Source organism: Equus asinus, chromosome X (assembly GCF_041296235.1).
Source record: "Equus asinus isolate D_3611 breed Donkey chromosome X, EquAss-T2T_v2, whole genome shotgun sequence".
Classification (NCBI taxonomy): domain Eukaryota; kingdom Metazoa; phylum Chordata; class Mammalia; order Perissodactyla; family Equidae; genus Equus; species Equus asinus.
This window is the reverse complement of record NC_091820.1, coordinates 115,535,018-115,554,780: the sequence shown is the minus strand read 5'-3', so window position 1 is coordinate 115,554,780 and position 19,763 is coordinate 115,535,018.

The following is a 19,763-nucleotide window of genomic DNA, read 5'->3' as shown; positions in this document are numbered from 1 at the left end:
AGTAAAATTTTTCTATTTCTTCTTTTGCTGCTTGTGCTTTTTGTGTCATATCTAAGAGTCCTTTACTAAATCCAAAATCACGAAACTTTACTGCTAGGTTTTCTTTCAGTACTTTTATTGTTCTGGCACATATATTTGTGTGTTTGATCTATTTTGAGTTAATTTTTGAATATGTTCTAAGGGTCCAACTTCATTCTTCTGCATTGGCATATCCAGTTGTTGCACCAATATTTGTTGAAAAGACTACTCTTTCCCCATTGAATGGTCTTGGCATCTTTGTCAAAAATTAATAGGCCACAGATATATGGGTTTATTTATGTATTCTCAATAATATCTCATTGGTATATATGTCTATCTTTATCCCAATATCATACTGTTATGATTGCTGTAGGTTTTTATTATGTTTTGTAAACTGAAAGTTGAGTCCTCCAACTGTATGCTTTGTTTTGAATATTGTTTTGGCTCTTTGAAGTCCCTTGAAATTCCATGTAAATTTTGGGATCAGGTTTTCTATTTCTGCAAAAAAATTGGATTGTGATAAGAATTGCATTGACTCTGTATATTGCTTTGAGGAGTATTGCCATCTTAACAATATTAAGTCTTCCAATCCATAAACACTAGCTTTCCACATATTTAGGTCTTTAATTTCTTTCAGCAATGTCTTGCACTTTTCAGTGTAAAGTCTTCCATTTCCTTGGTTAAATTTATTCCAAAGTATTTTATTCTTTTGGATGCTACTGTAAATCACATTGTTTTCTTAATTTACTTTCTTGAGTGTTCATTCTTACTGTATAGAAATACAACTAATTTTTGTGAGTTGATCTTTATATACTGCAGCATTTCAGAAATCATACAACAATTTTTTTTCTGGATTCTTTAGGTTGTATTATACATAGGATCACGTCATCTGTGAATAGTGATAGTTTTACTTCTTCCTTTCCAATCTGGATGTCTTTTACTTCTTTTCCTTGCCAAATTGATCTCACTAGGACTTCCACTACAATGTTGAATAGAACTGGCAGAAGCAAGCATCTTTGTCTTGCTCCTGATTTTAGAGAGAAAGCTTTCAGACATTCACTATTGAGTATGATGTTAGCTGTGGGTTTTTCACAAACACCCTTTATCAGGTTAAGGGAGTTCCCCTCTATCCCTAATTTGTTACATGTTTTTATCAGGAAAGGGTGTTGGATTTTCTAAGATTCTTTTTCCTGCATTAGTTACAATGATCATGTAGTTTTCTCCTTTTGTTCTATTAATATGCTATATTACATTGATTTTCATATGTTGAACCACCCATAGATTCCTAGAATAAATTCCACTCAGTCACAGTATATAATCCTTTTAATATGCTATTGGATTGGATTTTCTAGCATTGTGTTGAGAATTTTTGCATCTAAAGTCATACGGGATATTAGTTTGAAATTTTCTTTTCTTACACTATCTTTGGTTTCGTATAAGGGTACTACTGGCCTTATAAGAATGAATTAGGAAGTGTTCCCTCCACTTCTATTTTTTGGAAGAGTTTAAGAAAGGTTGGTGTTAATTCTTTCAGTGTTTGGTAGAATTTGCCCTTGTACATGACCAGTTGCTTCTCTCTTATTACTTTCAAGATTCTCTCTGTCTTTATATTTTGACAGTTTGACTATAGCATGTTCTGATGTGGATCCCTTTTGTGTTTATTCTACTTGGAGTTTGTTGAGCTTCTTAAAAGTGTAGATTCATGTCCTTTACCAAATTTGGGAAGTTTACTGCCATTATTTTTTTCAAATTTTTTTTTCTTCCCTTTTACTCCTCTCGTTCTCAGACTTCCATTATGCATTTGTGGATATGTTTAATGGTGCCCCATAGCTCTCTTCGACTGTATTCATTTTTCTTCATTTTTTAAAATTTCTGCTCCCCAAACTGGATAATCTCAATTAACCTGTCTTTATGTCCACTGATTCTTTCTTCTGCCTGCCCTACTCTTCTATGATCCTCTCTAGGGAAATTTTTGTTTTATTATTATTATTGCACTTTTCAGCTGCAAAATTTCTCTTTGGTTCCTTTATTTATTGAGATATAATTGACATAAAATATTATATCTTTGATTCCTTTTGATAATTTTTAGCTTTTTAAATATTCTCTATTTAGTTTGACATTGTTCTCCTGATTTTTTTCAGTTCTTTGTCCATGGATTTCTTTAGCTCTTTCAGCATATTCAAGACTGCTGACTTAAAGCTTTCTTTAAAGAAATGAGTTCAATTTTTGTGGTTCCTCAGGGACAGTTTCTATTAATTTCTCTTTTTCTGGGTATGGGCCAACTTTCTTGTTTCTTTGCATGCTTTGTAATTTTTTGCTGAAAATTGGACATTTTGAACATTATAATGTGAGAATTCTGAAAATCAGATTCTTCCCTTCCTCACAGTTTGTTGTTATTTACTGTGGTTTATAGTTATTTATGTAGTGACTTTTCTAAAATATATCTAAAGACTATTTCTTTGTTGTATGTAGTCTCTGTTCCTTTAGTTTTTGGACAACCAGTGGTTTGATAGTGTTATAATTCACTGTCAGTCGTATAAATACTATTTAGTGTTAAAATAAAACACACATATATTCTTTGTCATTAGAAAAATGTGTACTCCTAGAAAAATGTGGACAATAAGTAAATGTCTCTTTTCTAAAACAAAATGCATCTGGAAGGTTTTAAGGATAAAGTAATTAATTTGCAACTCATATTTCTTTGTAGCTGAAAGGAAAAATGCCAAGACTCTTAGAACATTGACTCATTTGTATCTAAGAGTGAATTTGCCAATGAAATTGATACAATCCTTAACAGATTTTTTTCTCAACTTTCAGTTCTTCACCAAATATCTTTATGATCTCATGGCAATATTCTAAAGCCTCAATACAATTGAGAAGTGGACAACTTAAAATTTTTGTTTGAATCAACAAGCTACTATAGTATATCAATTCAAATCTCAAAAGTTCCTAGGCCAAGCAGTCCTTACCTCTGGTACGTTATATGCATCCAAACTTATATGAAGGATTATACATGAACACATGTTGAGGAAAATCTAGGCAGTACTAATTATTATAGTCTAACAGGAACACCAGAAGCAGCGAAGCTTTCCGAAGTCAATAAAACCGGTCTCATATTTATGCACATGATGTGATCAGTAACAAAAATAGGTACAAAAAACTCCTGGTATAGGTAGGAGAAATATTTCCGCTTCCCATGGTTATTTGACAGCATGAGAAGATGTTATACACTGTCCCCTGGAGCTCCATAAAGTCCTCCTCTTTCAATAGAACATTTTCTCCATTTTAACTTTAGAAATGTCTATTTTGTCTATTTTCAAAGAGAGGAGAAAGATTCATTCTCTCAGCCATTTAAGAAACAGTTTTAGTGCATCCACTATGACAGGAAATAGACAAACAAATAAGTAATTATTTAATAAATGAAAACTTGATAGATGGTATAGAGAAGGATAATGCAAAGAAACAGGAAGTGATATGGTAGAAATGGTACAGAAATTGAAGGGATTGCCTCACAGGCCACAGAGCCTCGTGGGGAATACAGTCAGGAAGACTTTTTCAGAGACTGATGTAAACAGGACAGAAGACATCATGGGATTCATCCAGATGGTCTCAGAACACATAATGGAGGTGAACTTGGGACACTGAGGGGCCCAGAAGGGTGGTGGATCAGTCAAAGACCTGGGCCCTCCCCTTTAGTTCTTCCAATGACTTCTGGCAAAGAAGGTAATCTTATCCTGAGCCAACGGAGCTCTGGGTCTCCCTCTTGACTCTTCCTGAATAAGATGTGGAGGCCTCCACACGATAAAAATAGAATGTGTTTTTTTTAACACCTTAGCAATAGCCAACAACCTATTAAATGAAAGCCAAAGGAAACATTTTTACAACTGTAAATAAAGCCTCACACACTATTTGAGAGATTACAAAGGTTTGTGGCACACTGACAGATTGTCTGTTGGTAAATTCCTTTTTTCTTGAAAAACAGTGCAAGTTCATAGGGCTGGAAATTGCTGATGGAATTTACTTCATGTCTTACAGATATTCTGTTGGATAGCACAATATAAAGTAAAGTACAGTAATCATGTTTGGTTCATATTTATTCTTGAGTTTCTACAATATTTTACTGTCCACCAACATAAAAGCAAGGAACCGGAGGCACTGGCAAGACTTTACGTGACATTCTTCAGTAACTTTTATATACTGTTTCTTTTCATAATTTGAGATGCAATAATGATTTTTGTTATAAATTTCTTCATAAATATTCTTACTGATGGATGATGCATTTATTTAGGCATCAGTGGACAAATAAAGTTATCCACGGGTGACTAACAACCTTGAATAAATACCACTTCACTCAGTTGCTATCCATAGTACCTAAGAAATGCAATTACATGCTGGGACCTATTATCCCAATTAATGGACTGTTTTATATTCACTGTGCATTATACTTGAAACACTTTAGGGGCCTGGCCTTCACTTAGCTACAGGCAAAGTAAAATTTATAACAAATAACCAAGAAAAGGCTTTCATTTACTTACCAAGATATGTAGCGTGTAATTATACTTTAAGCATAACTAGGCAGGGCTCAAAAATGCCCTTTGATTTGAACCACAATAAAAGTATATTTTTTAAACCATAACAAATATAACTTTGTAATGAACAAGTCATTGTGGGCTGCTGCAACACTGGAGGTTTCATTATCAACTATGTCTATCTTTCCCTTCTAGTAATGATGTGCCAAAGGGTAAACTTTATTATTATTTATTATATTCAGAAAGATTTTCACTATTCCAGGCATATGAACTAAAAGAGTAGCCATACACGAAGGTCTTCCACTAGCTGGATGGATGAACAAATAAAATAGTCTGCTAAAAAGTACACAACCCCTCGTTGTGTTGCTACTTTGTAAAATGTCAGCCTGAGGCTATGTTTTACTGCAATGGAATTTGACCACTGAAGTTTAACTCTACTCCCTCTGGTGGTTTCCAAAGCTGTATTACCAAAGCTATAAAATAAAACGCAGTTGTAATTCTTCTCCTTATTGTAAGAAGCATTGATCGCCTCTGATTGTATATTATAGCAAAGGGGCAGTCTATTACATAAATTTATTGCATTTTCTTCCTGATAATTACTGGAAGTTATTGAACAAGGCAGGGAGTTATAGCCAGTAAGTTCCTGCTCTAGCTGAGGAAGCAAATCTACAGATATTTAGTGGATCTAAACAGCTGTAAACAACACATCCTGTTTACAGTGTACTAGAAATTTATCATTTACAGTGCATTTGAGGTTATTTTAAAAATTATACTCTCAATTTCACAAATTTAGAATTGAAATATGAACTGTAGCAAAATGTCACGCCAACTATATCATCTTTCTTTTTTAAAACTGATTTGACAACACTTAAAATGTCAAAAGTCAAACCGTTTGGATTTGCTATTTCACTTTCTTAAGACAGATGAGTTTTGTTAATTTTTATTTAAATTTGTCATGTATAGTGAACACATCATCTTTGGTCATATTTATTTTTGCACTTGAAATTATAATCATTTATGTATCTAAACTTACCTTTGTTTAGTAGAAAAACCGTCCAATAATCAAAAACATAACCCAATTTTAAGACATCAAGGTCATTGGAAGAAAAAGATGCACGTTAAAATACAATACTTAATTTCTCTTTCTGCAAAATATACGACAAAAAATGGCAAACATAAGAAATCAGGAAATGTTAAAATAAATAAAAATATATATACATATATGTGTGTGTGTATATACATATATATACATGTATGTGTATGTATACACACAGACACATCTCCAATTCATGCTATACCAAGTGTGAAATAAGGTTATATTTATACAACAGTCAAGGAAATATAGGTTGGTAATCAGCTAGTACCATTCACTATCTTATCTTATTTATATATTCTAAAATCACATAGTTTGGATGCTCCCTGTCTGACATAGAGGATTAACTCTTACCAGACCAACATTCCTACAGATAGCAACTCTGGGGAAAAAACACCTGAAGGCACTAGAGAGCAAGCAGAAGCAGGCAGATACTTTAGGGAGATTACACTTGGAAGAAGGAAAAAGCAATGGTTGAGTTTCCATATTTTGGAGCATTTTGCTTGAAGGCAGGCCCTAGGCAGTCCCAACTGAGATAGATAAAATTGTCTAGAAAATCCAAAACCATAATGGCTTGAAACAAATAAAAGACATACGAGCAATGACAGCAGCTAAAAAGTGAAGGCAGTATCTCATAAAGAAGAAAGTCATGGGGCAGGGAGGGAGGGACAAATTCAGTGTGTAAAATCTCCCTGTGTATCTAGCTGACCTCTGAATTACACAGCTGTGAGACAGACTGTAAGCATCCCAGTTATAGCTAAAAGAAGTAAATAGAGATTTCAACTCCTGTCCACCAAAGGGGAAACAAAATTAGGAGTAAGAGTTCAGCAAAGTTAAAAACTGCTGCCTGTTCTAACAAAAATAACAACAACAAAAATCAGTACCCTTCAGAGGACTATAACAGAATTCAGAATTTCTGGATTGTATCATTTATAATGTCCAGGATATAATCTAAGACTAACAGACTTATAAAGAAACAGGAAAATGTGACCTATATTCAAATGAAAAGCGAATCAATTGAGACTATATCAAGATGACCCAGATGCTGGAATTGGCATATAAGAATTTTAAAGCAGCTATTATAACTATGCTCAAAAACATAAAGGAAACTATGTGCATAAGAAATTACATAATAGAAAATCTCAGCAAAGAAACAGAACAATAAAAAAGAGCCAATGGGAAGTTAAGAAAATAAAATACAATTTCTGTGAAAAAAATTCACTTGGGTGGATTTACTATCAGATGGGAGATGATAGAAGAAAAAGTAAATTAACATGAAGATAGAACAGTAGAAGTTATCCAATCTCAAGAACAGAGAGAAAAATAATTGAGTAGTCTCAATAACCTGAGAGATAATATCAAAAATTTAAACATGCATATAAATGGAGTATCAGAAGGAAAAGAGAAAGAGAAAATGGGTCAGGAAAACAAAAGATTTGAAAAGAAAAATGACTAAAATTTTCTCAAATTTTATTGAAAATATAAATGTAGAGACTCATAAAACTCAGTAAATCCCATATAAGTTTATAAGGAAAAGCTTAACAAGAGATATCACGTCACTTTGCTAAAAAAAAACAGATATACAGACAAAATTTGAAAACTGCCAAAAATAATACATTATATAGAGAGGAACATTTATACAAATTATTGCTAAGTTTTCATGAGAAACAATGAAGACAGTGGATAGAATAATGACATTTTGAGATAAACAAAAACAAAGCTAACTTGTTGTAAAGAAAGTTCTTCAGGTTGAAGGGAAATGATACCTCATAGAAATTTAAATCTTCACAAAGGAATAAAGAGTACCAGATAAGAAAATATACGAGTAAATGTAAAAGATTGTTTTCCCTCTTAATTACTTTAAAATATATATGACTGTTTAAAGCAAAATTGTAATATTGTATTGTGAGATTTGTAACATACACAGATGTAATACATACGACAACCAAAGTGATAAATAGTAACTTTAGTATGATTGCAGGGAACGAGGCTAATGTACAAAAATCAATTTCACCTTTATAGACTAGTAGCATTTAGCAAATTAAATCTCATTTAAAAATAAAATTTCATTCACAAAGTGTCATAAAACATTTTGGGAATAAATTTAGCAAAAGATATGCAAAAGCTCTGTGCTGAAAACTACAAAACTTTGCTTAGAGACATTAAAGATGTCAAAAAATAGAGAAATGGACTTTGCTCATGAATTGAAAAGACAAAATTTACTTAAGATGCTAATTTCTTCAAAGTTATACATATTAATATACTTGTATATATAATATTTTATGTCTATATACCTAAGATATAATACATATTATGTATACATATTATGTTATATACATATTATATTATATATCCATATATCTATATATTTCTCTCTCTCTCTCTATATATATATATATGTGTGTTACCCCAGGCCTTTTGTAGAGTTTGACAAGTTGATTCTAAAATGTAGGTGGAGTTGCAAAAGACCTAGAATATCTAAAACAATCTTGCAATAAAAGAATAAAGTTGGTAGATTTATACCACCTGACTTCAACACTTACTATAAAACTACAGGAATCAAGACAATATGGTTTTGGCATAAGGATAGACAAATATATCAAGGGGACAGAACAGAGAGCCCAGAAATAGACCCACATTATACGGTCTATTGATTTTTGACAAAAGCACCAAAGCAATCCAATAATGGTTGCTAGAGCAACCTACCTCATATCACACACAAAAATTAATTTAAGATGGGTCATAGCCTCAAAGTGAAAACCAAAACAATAAAATTTCTAGTAGAAAACATAGAAGAAAAGTTTCGTGACTTGGGGGTTGGCAAGGATTTCTTAGACATGACATAAAAAGCAATAATGATAAAAGGAAACTGTAATTAATTTCACTTCATAGAAGTAAAACTTCTGCTCACTGATAGACACAATTAAGGAATAAATTGCCAAAACGCAGGCTGGTAGAAAATATTTGCAAAGCATAGTCTGATAAAAGACTCATCCAGAATATATAAAGAACTCCTATAACTCAATAATAAAAAGACAAAAAGCATTTTTAAAGAGCAAAAGTCTTGAACTGACATTTCAGCAAGAAAGATATACAAATGGCCAATCAGCAGATGAAAAAAATGCTCACCATCACTAACCATCAGGCAAATGTAAATGTGAACCACAATGATATTCTATTACATACCCTCCAGAAAGGTTACAATTAAAAGACTGGCAACATCAAATGTTGGTAAGGATGTAGAGTAACCAGAACTCTCAAAAATTATTATTAGGAATGTAGTTGACAATAGCTACTTTGAAAAAGGATCAGGCAGTTTCTTATAAAACTAAACATACACTTACGCTATCACCAAGAAATACTACTCACAGATATTTACTCAAGAGAAATGAAAGTTTATGTCCACATAAAGACTTATAAGAGAATGTTCAAAGCACCTTTATTCATAATAACTAAAATCTGGATTCAATTCAGGTGTCCATGACCAGAAAAATGGACAAACTGAGATACATTCATTCAATGGAATTCTACTCAGTAATAATCCTCTGAAAAACACAAAATGGATGAATCTCAAAAACATTAATCTGAATGAAACAAGCCTTACACAAAATAGCGGAAAATATATAGTCACTTTCACAGGAAATTCTAGAACAGACTAAGTTTATGGTACAAAAAAATCAGGCAAATGCCTTCTTGGGTTGCTAGATGCAGAGATTGACTTAGAAGGGACGTGAAGGAATTTCCTGAGGTAATGTTAATGTTCTATATTTCCATGAAGGTTTGGGTTATGCAAGTGTACACATTGGTTAAAATTTACCAAATGTTCACTTAAGATCTGTGTATTTCAGTATGTGAATTTTCTTTCAAAAGAAAAAAATATATAACCACATATTGAACTCTAGTTAACAACATCCATGCTGAAATGATTAAGGAAGAAGTATACTGATGTCAACTTTTTGAAATGCATGAAAAAATAAAATATTTTGATATATCAATAGAGGGATGGTAAGATGGATAAATATGTGATAAAGCAAATATGGCAAAACTTTATTGTAAAATTTAGATGGTGGTATGTGGGTGTTCACTGTATAATTCTTTCTACTTTTCTGTATGTTTGAAATTTTTCAAATAAAATGGTGAAAAAATACATCATTGAAGAGAATTGTTTTTTAGTTATCTGTTACTAATTAACAAACTATCCTAAAACTTGGTAATTTAAAAGAACCATTTTACTTTACCTCATGATTTTGGGAGTAAGGAATACAGACAGGGCTGGGCTTGACAATTCTTCTGCTTCACATGTTGTTGACTGGGATAACTCTGTAATATTCAGTTAGCAGCTAGACTGATCTGAAGGGTACAAGATGGTTTCACTCACACGCCTGGTACCTTGTCAGGATTGGCTAGAAGGCTGGGCATATGTGGGCTCACCTCCCTTTCCATATTGTTTCAGGGGTTCTCCCACTTCCAGCCATATAGTTGGACTTCTTACATGACAGTTCAGGGTTCTGAGAGACCATCATGGAAACTCTCTTAAGGGTTAGGCCATCACATTCTGTTAGTGAAAACAATCATAAACCAGCCAAGATTTAAAGAGATGAATGTCAAATAATTTATAGCTACCTTTAATCTGCCAAACTTAGCATAAGTGTTTTAACTGAAGCAATGTAGATATTTAAGTATTTGAACTACTGAATACATATTTATTGACTACCTATTATGAGTGGTCAGAATTTAGTGAGACATGGTTTGAAAACATGATTCTTACCCTCAATGGGCTTAGAGCTTAGGTTGATGGGGAGAGGGGTAAACATAAACTTATAACACAACATGATAATTACTTTAATGGAAGTAAATACAGAGAAGTTGGAAACAGAGGAGGGAGCAAGGAAGAGTCAGGGAAATTTTCCTAGAAGAGAGAAAAACTCAGTTGACTCTAAGAGCAGTGATGGAAATTTGCCATACAGATAACAAGAAGGCATTGTGTAAAGAGAAGGAATGCATGTTACTTCAAAATCCTTTCCTGCCTCCTTTACCTCCCATTTAGGTAATACTCTCCACTCCCCTCTTTCTGTCCTACTATACCTATGCAGATTTCTATCATAGCACTTAGATCATCTACTGTATTTATTTACACATGTATCTCCCCCATTAGAGCAAAAACCCCTTGATGGCAGAGAAGATGACTTACTTATCTCTGTATCTTTGATGAGTGAATAAAAGATCTCAATAAATGTTTATGAAGGAGAGAAAAAAATAATCTGCCAGCAGTTCTTTTAGCATCCAATTTATGGAGATATTTTAGCCTGCAACTTCACAAAGATGTCAAGGCACGTGACTTTAGGCACAGAGCTTGAAACTCTCTTGTGGTCCACCTCAAAGTGGGAGCAGAGATGCATTTTAGTATTATAAAAGTGCCTCTGTAGAGAAAGCCAAAGAAAAAGAGGCCTCATTTGGAGTTCTACCCCTTGTACTGGCACTTCCTCTTCCCCATTCAAAAAATCATGAGAGTTAAGGAGTTGGAAACATTTCTGTAAGTGAATACATAAATGAAAAATAAAATAAAGCAAGTAAAGTAACTAAATGGTAACATTAATTCCACTATGGTAAGGAGGGACACAGAACTACGCAAAGCCTTCATCTCTATTAAAAAAAAGTAAAGCAAATCAAAAGCTAACAAATGTCCTATCAACTGAGGTGAAAAAAGCTTGTTTCCCCCTCTGATCCTCTGGCTTGAAGAACAGTCAGAGAATGAATAACCTTTTCAAGGTCCCCTAGTGAGATAGCCAAGAGCAGAGAGCCCTTTTCTCAACAGAGCCTAAATCACATGCTTTCATATTAGATTCCCACATGAGTAAGGATAGTTTCAGCCATTTTTCCCCTGTCTAGTCAGCAATATCAAAACCTATAACTAACAGACCCTTCTCTCTCTCCACAAAGATTCGGCTTTACATGATACCAAAGCCTCGGTATTAAATTATTACTAAAGAGAGAAAAATAATCACTCTTTAGCTCAGGAAATCTCAAGGCCATTCTGACCACTCCAATTATGAGAAAAGCCCATATTGAGAGAGCAAGTGTGAAATTTTCACATAGCTGTAATATTCAGAAGCACTGACTAGTCACTGATGGTAATTAATGCTGTAATAAACCAGGAGGCCTATGATGGGCAAGTAAGAACTGTGGTGGGCAAAAGAACAATAAATATTAGCATAATCAATCAATGAGTTAATAAGTGCTCTCTCTTTAATGAGAGCCCCCAATTTCTTCTTTAGCTATGGATCTTCTATTTCCATCTTTCTCTCTTGTGTATATAATTTACACACGTATTTCCCCTGGTTATGAATATTGTTTTCATATTGACACAATTATATTTTCGTTTGAATGAACATTTATCTATACAGCACACATGCTTAGGACTAAAACTGAAGGAAAACAGAAAGGAATTTTCATACATTTCTCCAAACTTCTTTTGTCTATGATGGAAGTTATTAAAATTGTTTTATTATTATGCATGGCAAGCTGCCCTAAAGGTTGTTGGCTAAACAAATATGTATGTCATTTTTACTTTACATTTATTGACACATCACATTACTTTGGAGAAGATAAAGGATTTATCTTTAGTAAAAAGCCATTATTGCCATAATATTTCACAAGTGACTTGCCAATTTCCTCCATTATCATAAAATCCAAATTATCCCTGGTGATCACCCAAGTCAGAAGTAAAGACAGAATAAAAGGCACCATATTAAAGGAAAATTTAAAACTATTCATCATTGTCCCAGTTTGATTTTTTTAATATAAACAACTTTAGATAAAATATTTAGAGTTGTGCCCTTTTAATCTGTTTTTAAATAAAATGAGCGTATAATACCTTAAGATCTTGTATCCCTAAAAATATTTCCTCCCCAAATATTTACATTTATTTTCTGCTGAGTGCATATTTTTTACCAGATATAAGAAATTACTGTTACACAATAAGAGCTGATATTGCTGAGTCCCTATAACGTGCCAGGTACGGTATTAATTGTTTAAGATAATAATAATAACATTAATCGTGACAGACATTTAATGAGTGCTTACTACATGTCAGGTATTATTCTAAGTGCTTACATTCATTTAATGCTAACAACCCTATGAGACAGCATAATCATTACAATTTTATAGATGAGAATATTGAAACACATCAAGGTTAAGCAATTCATGATACCAAAAGCATGAGAAACAACCAAAAAAACAGTTAAACTTGACTTGATCGAAATTAAAAACTTTTGTTCTTCAAAGCAAAAGTTTCATCGAGAAAGCAAAAAGATAACCCACGACATGGGAGAAACTACTTACAAATCATATATCTGATAAAGGACTTGTATCTCAAATATATGAAGAACACTTACAATTCAATAATAAAAGAGAAGCCAATTTAAAAATAGGGAAAGTTCTTGAATAGACATTTCTCCAAGGAAGATAGACAAATGACATCATTAGTTACCATGGAAATGCAAATAAAAACCACAATGAAATACCACGTCACACCTACTAAGATGGCTAGAATCAAAAAGTCAGATAATAACGACTGTTTGCAAGGGTGTAGAGAAATTAAAACCCTCGTGTAGTTTTGCTGCACCATGTAAAATGGTACAGTCACTTTGGGAAACAGTCTGGCAGTCCCTCAAATGATTAAATATAGAGTTACTATATGACCCAGCAATTCCTCTCCTAGGTATATACCCAAGAGAAATGAAAGCATATGCCCACACAAAAATTTGTATACGAATGTTTATAGCAATATTATTCATAATAGCCAAAAGATAAAAACAACAGAAATGCTCATCAACTAACAAATGGATAAACAAAATCTGATATATCCATACAGTGAAATATTATTCTACCATAAAAGGAATGAAATTCTGATTCATGCTAAAACATGGATGAGTCTTGAAAACACTATGCTAAATGAAAGAAACCAGTCACAAAAGACCACATATTATACGATTCCATTCATATGAAATGTCCAGAACAGGGAAATCTACAGAGACAGAAAACAGATTACTGGTTGTTTAGGTAGGGGAGAGATGATGGGTGCTCGTGGGATGATATCTAAAGCGTATGGGAGTTTCTTTTTGTGACAATGGAAATGTTCTAAAATTGGCTGTGGTGATGGTGATGGCTGCACACACCTGTGAATATACTAAAAATAACTGAATTGTGAACTTTAAATGGGTGAATTGTATGGTATGAATTATATTTCAGTCAAGCTGTTTTTAAAAACATTAAATAACTTGTTCAAGATTTCACAGTTGGTAAGTTACAGAACTGGGATTCAAATTCAGGCAGTTGGGCCCCTGAGTTCAAACGTTTAACTACTATACCCTTAGCCTCCTATGTGTCTTTTTTGTTTTTCCAAAGATTGGCACCTGAGCTAACAACTGTTGCCAATTTCTCTTTTTTTTTCTGCTTTATCTCCCCAAATTAACCCTGTACATAGTTGTATATCTTAGTTAAAGGTCCTTCTAGTTGTGGCATGTGAGACGCTGCCTCAACGTGGCCTGATGAGCAGTGCCATACCCGTGCTCAGGATTCGAACCTGTGAAGCCCTGGGCCGCTGCAGCGGAGTGCACAAACTTAACCACTGGGCCACGGGGCCGGCACTATGTGTCTTATTGTGTTTAATGTTTACAATAACCCAGAAAATGGGGTTTGTTATTAAATTCACATTATAGATAAATGATAAATGAAGATATAGACATGGTCTCTGCCCTTAAGGAAATTTTAACCAAGCATGGAGGAGATAACATGCATTAAAAAAAACTAAAGGCAAAATAAAATGAGTATTACAATAGAGGTATGGAATGCTGATGTAAAGCACAGAGAAGAGATCAAAGAAGCATTTGCTGTACAAAATTCTTGTTGCAGAACATTCAGAAAACTTAGTCCATAAAGCACTATTACTTTGAAGTGACCAAAAAAGACTTAGAAATAACATTTATGAAGCTACTCAAATACCCTTCTTTCTGTCTCACCCATCCATCATCACATTGCTTACAGAATGAAATTCAAACTTCCTATCAGTGATATTTAGGGTCTCTCACCATCTGGCCTTAAATGAACCTCCTAGCTTCAACAATAACTGCATTCTAATGCACACCCTATGCTCTAGCCATAGTAAATCATGTCTTCTCAGGCCTCATCCCTTCTGTCATGACTCCAGAATGGAATGCCCAGTTCTCCCTTCTCTTTTTATCAAAAAGGCAATCTCCATGGTTCAGCTGAAATTTTAGCCCCTCCATAAAGATTTTCCTATCCATTTGGTATTAGTCATTCCTTCCTTTGCATTCTACGTGAGCTTTTTGCACCACCATTATAAAATTATTTCAACTTATTTTATACCATCTTGTATTATACTTAGTTTTTTATGCGTGTCCTTCCTGACTCCCACTACATTATGCAGTCCCTGAAGGCAGAGACCAGCCTTATATATCCATTCATGCTTTCTAGAACTTTAAACATCATAAATGTCTGTTGAATGAATATCTGCCAGTTCTTGATGGAAATTATACAATTGTTCCCTCTACTCCACCTACTCTGATTTAGATGTTAGCATCACAAGCCTGTTAAAGATTTCATTATCAATTGTCACTTGGAACAATTAATTTATACATGAACTGTAATGCTTCTAGACCAAGTGCCTTGATGACTCAGAGTTTTTATTTTGTCTCTTTATCTCTAATAATGTGTCTGGTATACATTAGGACTATAGTAAAGCGGTTTTTTAATTCATATTATTTTTATTGAGATTAAATCAAAGTTTCCTCTGACTTAAAAACAATTTTTTTTAAATCAAGAATGCCTATTTTTTTAAGTGTAGAGTTCTTTTTTTGATGTAAAATTGGTTTAAAACATTATATAAATTTCAGGTCTACATCGTTTATATATTTCTATTTCTGTGTAGATTACATCATGTTCACCACCCAAAGGCTAATTACCATCCATCCCCACACACGTGTGCCTAATCACCCCTTTCACCCTCCTCCCTCCACCAATCCAATCTCTGTTGTCTTGTGTTTGTCATTGTTTTTATCTTCTACTTATGAGTGAGATCATACAGTATTTGACTTTCTCACCCTGACTTATTTCACTCAGCATAATACCCTCGAGGTCCATCCATGTCGTCACAAATGGCCAGATTTCATCATTTCTTATGTCTGAGTAGCACTCCATTGTGTATATATTCCACATCTTCTTTTTCCATTCATCCCTTGATGGGCACCTAGCTAGCTTCCAAGTCTTGGCTATCATAAATAATGCTGCAGTGAACATAGGTGTGCATGTATCTTTATGCATACGTGTTTCCATATTCTTTGAATAAATACCCAACAGTGGAATAGCTAGATTATATGGTAGTTCTACTCCTAATTTTTTGGAGGAATCTTCATACTGTTTTCCATAGTGGCTGCACCAGTTTGCTCTCCCACCAGCAGTGTATGAGGGTTCCCTTCTCTCCACATCCTCTCCAATACTTGTCTCCAGTCCTGTTAATTATAGCCATTCTGATGGGAGTGAGGTGATATCTCATTGTAGTTTTGATTTGCATTTCACTGATAGTTAATGATGTTGAACATCTTTTCACGTGCCTGTTAGCTATCTGCATATCTTCTTTGGAGAAATGTCTGTTCAGATCTTTTGCCCATTTTTTAATTGGGTTGTTAGTTTTTTTGTTGTTGAGATATATGAGGTCTTTGTATATTTTTGATATTAACCTCTCATCAGATATATGGTTTGAAATATCTTCTCCCAATTGTTAGGTTTTCTTTTCATTTTGTTGATGGTTTCCTTTGCTGCGCTGAAGCTTTTTAATTTGATATAGTCCCATTTGTTTATTTTTTTCTATTCTTTCCCTTGCCTGATCAGACATGGTACTTGAAAATATGCTGCTAAGACTGATGTTGAAGAGTGTACTGCCTATATTTTCTTCTAGAAGTTTCATGGTTTCAGGTCTTATATTCAAGTCTTTAATCCATTTTGAGTTTACTTTTGTGTATGGCATAAGATAATGGTCTACTTTCATTCTTTTGCATGTGGCTGTCCAGTTTTCCCAATACCACTTATTGAAGAGACTTTCCTTTCTCCATTGTATGATCTTGTCTCCCTTGTCAAAAATTAGCTGTCCATAGATGTGTGGGTTTATTTCTGGGCTCTCAATTCTTTTCCATTGATCTTAGTGTCTGTTTTTTTTCCAATACGATGCTGTTTTGGTTACGACAGCTTTGTAGTGTATTTTGAAATCAGGGAGTGTGATACCTCCAGCTTTGTTCTTTTTTCTCAGGATTCCTTTGGCTATTTGGAGTCCTTTGTTTAAATTTTAGGATTCTTTGTTCTATTTCTGTGAAAAATGTTGTTGGAACTTTGATAGAGACTGCATTGAATCTATAGATTGCTTTAGAAAGTATGGACATTTTAACTATGTTAATTCTTCCAATCCAAGAGCATGGAATATCTTTCCATTTCCTTGTGTCTTCTTCGATTTCTTTCAACAAAGTTTTACAGTTTTCAGTGCACAGAATTTTCACCTCTTTGGTTAAGTTTATTCCTAGGTATTTTATTCTTTTTGTTGCAATTGTAAATGGGATTGTATTCTTAATTTCTCTTTCTGCTACTTCCTTGTGAGTGTATAGAAACGTAACTGATTTTTGTATGTTGATTTTAAATCCCCAAATTGACCACATTCATTTATTATTTCTAAAAGTTCTTTAATGGATTCTTTATGGTTTTCTATATATCAAATCATGTTATGTGCAAATAATGACAGTTTCACTTCTTCCTTTCCAATTTAATTCCTTTTTATTTCTTTTTCTTGCTTGATTGCTCTGGCTAAAACTTCCAATACTTTGCTAAATGAGAGCAGTGGAAGTTGGCATCCTTGTCTGGTTCTGTTCTTAGAGGGGTAGCTTTCAGGTTTTCTCCATTGAGAACGATATTAACTGTGACTTTATCATATAGGGCCTTCATTATGTTGAAGTACTTTCCTCCCATACCCATTTTATTGAGAGTTTTTACCATAAATGGATGCTGTATCTTTTCAAATGCTTTCTCTGCATCTATTGAGATGATCATGTGATTTTTTTTTTTGAGGAAGATTAGCACTGAGCTAACTGCTGCCCATCCTACTCTTTTTTCTGAGGAAGACTGGCCCTGAGCTAACATCCGTGCCCATCTTCCTCTACTTTATATGTGGGAAGCCTACCACAGCATGGCTTGCCAAGCAGTGCCATGTCTGCACCCGGGATCCGAACCGGCAAACACCGGGCCACTGAAGCAGAATATGTGCACTTAACTGCTGCACCACCAGGTTGGCCCAGATAACGTAATTTTTATTCTTCACTTTGTTAATGTGGTGTATCACGTTGATTGATTTGCGGATGGTGAACCATCCCTGCATCGCTGGAATAAATCCCACTTGATCATGGTGTATGATGTTTTTAATGTATTGTATTTGATTTGCTAGTATTTTGTTGAGGATTTTTGCATCAATGTTCATCGGTGATATTGGCCTGTAATTTTCTTTTCTTGTGTTGTCCTTGTCTGGTTTTGGTATCGAGGTAATGGTGTCTTCATAGAATGAGTTAGGAAGCTTTGTCTCCCCTTCAATTTTTGGAAGATTTTGAGAAGGAGAGTTATTAAGTCTCCTTTGAATGTTTGGTAGAATTCACCAGGCAAGTTGTCTGGTCCTGGATTTTATTGTTCAGAAGGTTTTAGACTACTATTTCGATCTTCTTCCTGGGGATTGGGCTACTCAAATTCTCTATATCTTCTTGATTCAGTTTTGGAAGGTTGTATAATTCTAAGAATTCATCCATTTCTTCTAGATTATCCAACTTGTTGGTGTATAGCTTTTTGTACTAATCTCTTATAATCTTTTGTATTTCTGAGGTGTCTGTTATAATTTCTCCTCTGTCATTTCTGATTTTATTTGTGAGCCTTCTTTTTCCTTGGTGAGTCTAGTGAAAGGTTTTTGAATTTAGTTTATCTTTTCAAAGAACAAGCTCTTGGTTTCATTTATTTTTTCTATTGCTTTTTAGTCTCTATTTCATTTTTTTCTGCTCTGATTTTTATTTCATTCCTTCTACTGATTTAGGGCATTGTTTGTTCTTCTTTGTCCAGTTCCTTTAGGTGCACTATTGCTTTGTTTGAGATTTTTATTGCTTGTTGAGGTAGGCCTGTATTGCTATAAACTTCCCTCCCAGAAACGCTTTTGCTGGATCCCATAGATTTTGAAATGTTGTATTTTCATTTTTACTTGTCTTCAGGTATTTTTTTATTTCTCCGTTGACTTCTTCATTGACCCAACTGTTGTTCAGTAGGAACAACAGGGAAGGCTGCATACCTTAGAATTGCTCCTAGTTGGCCATGATGCTCCATGGGTCACAAAGTTGGCTTTTTCTCTCTCCAGGAAGGAATTTCTGCCTCTTTCCCTCAGTCAGGACTCTCCCTTGTTGTAGGGGTTCTTTTTATCCAGTAATCAGTTCTCTGTCAGGTGTAATTGTTACAATAATAGTTTTAAGTTGGTTGTGTCCATGGGAGGAGGTGAGTTCAGAGTCTGCCTATGGTGCCATCTTGACACCAACCCCATAGTAAAGTGTTACTGAGTGAATGAACAAACATCCAGAAGAGACTATTTCTCCAAGTGACATAAAACATGCACACATTGTTATTATACAGATCATATCTGAAAAATATAAATGAGATAGCATACAATGTCGTAACTTAAAAGTTGCAAAAGTATAGATCAGCATCTAACGGTGCAAATATTGGTCTGCCAGTCTCATTTCCCTTAAATTGTGTTGCCAATCTTTAGTTTCAGAACATTTGTTCTCACAGTTGTTTCTTAAATAACTCAAGAGTCTAGTTATAAAAGGGAATTAATGTAAAAACACATTTAAATGTGTGGCATGTCAGAAAATAAAGTGTCATCATGAATGCTATAATTAAGGCTAAAAAGGCAAGTAGACTATAAGCACATAATTTTAAGGCTTTTATTTCTCACAGAAAGATTTGTGAAGGTAAAGGTTTTCATGGTTGTTCCTAGTCTAACTATCCATTTTATTTTAGAAAGTTTTGGAAAAATG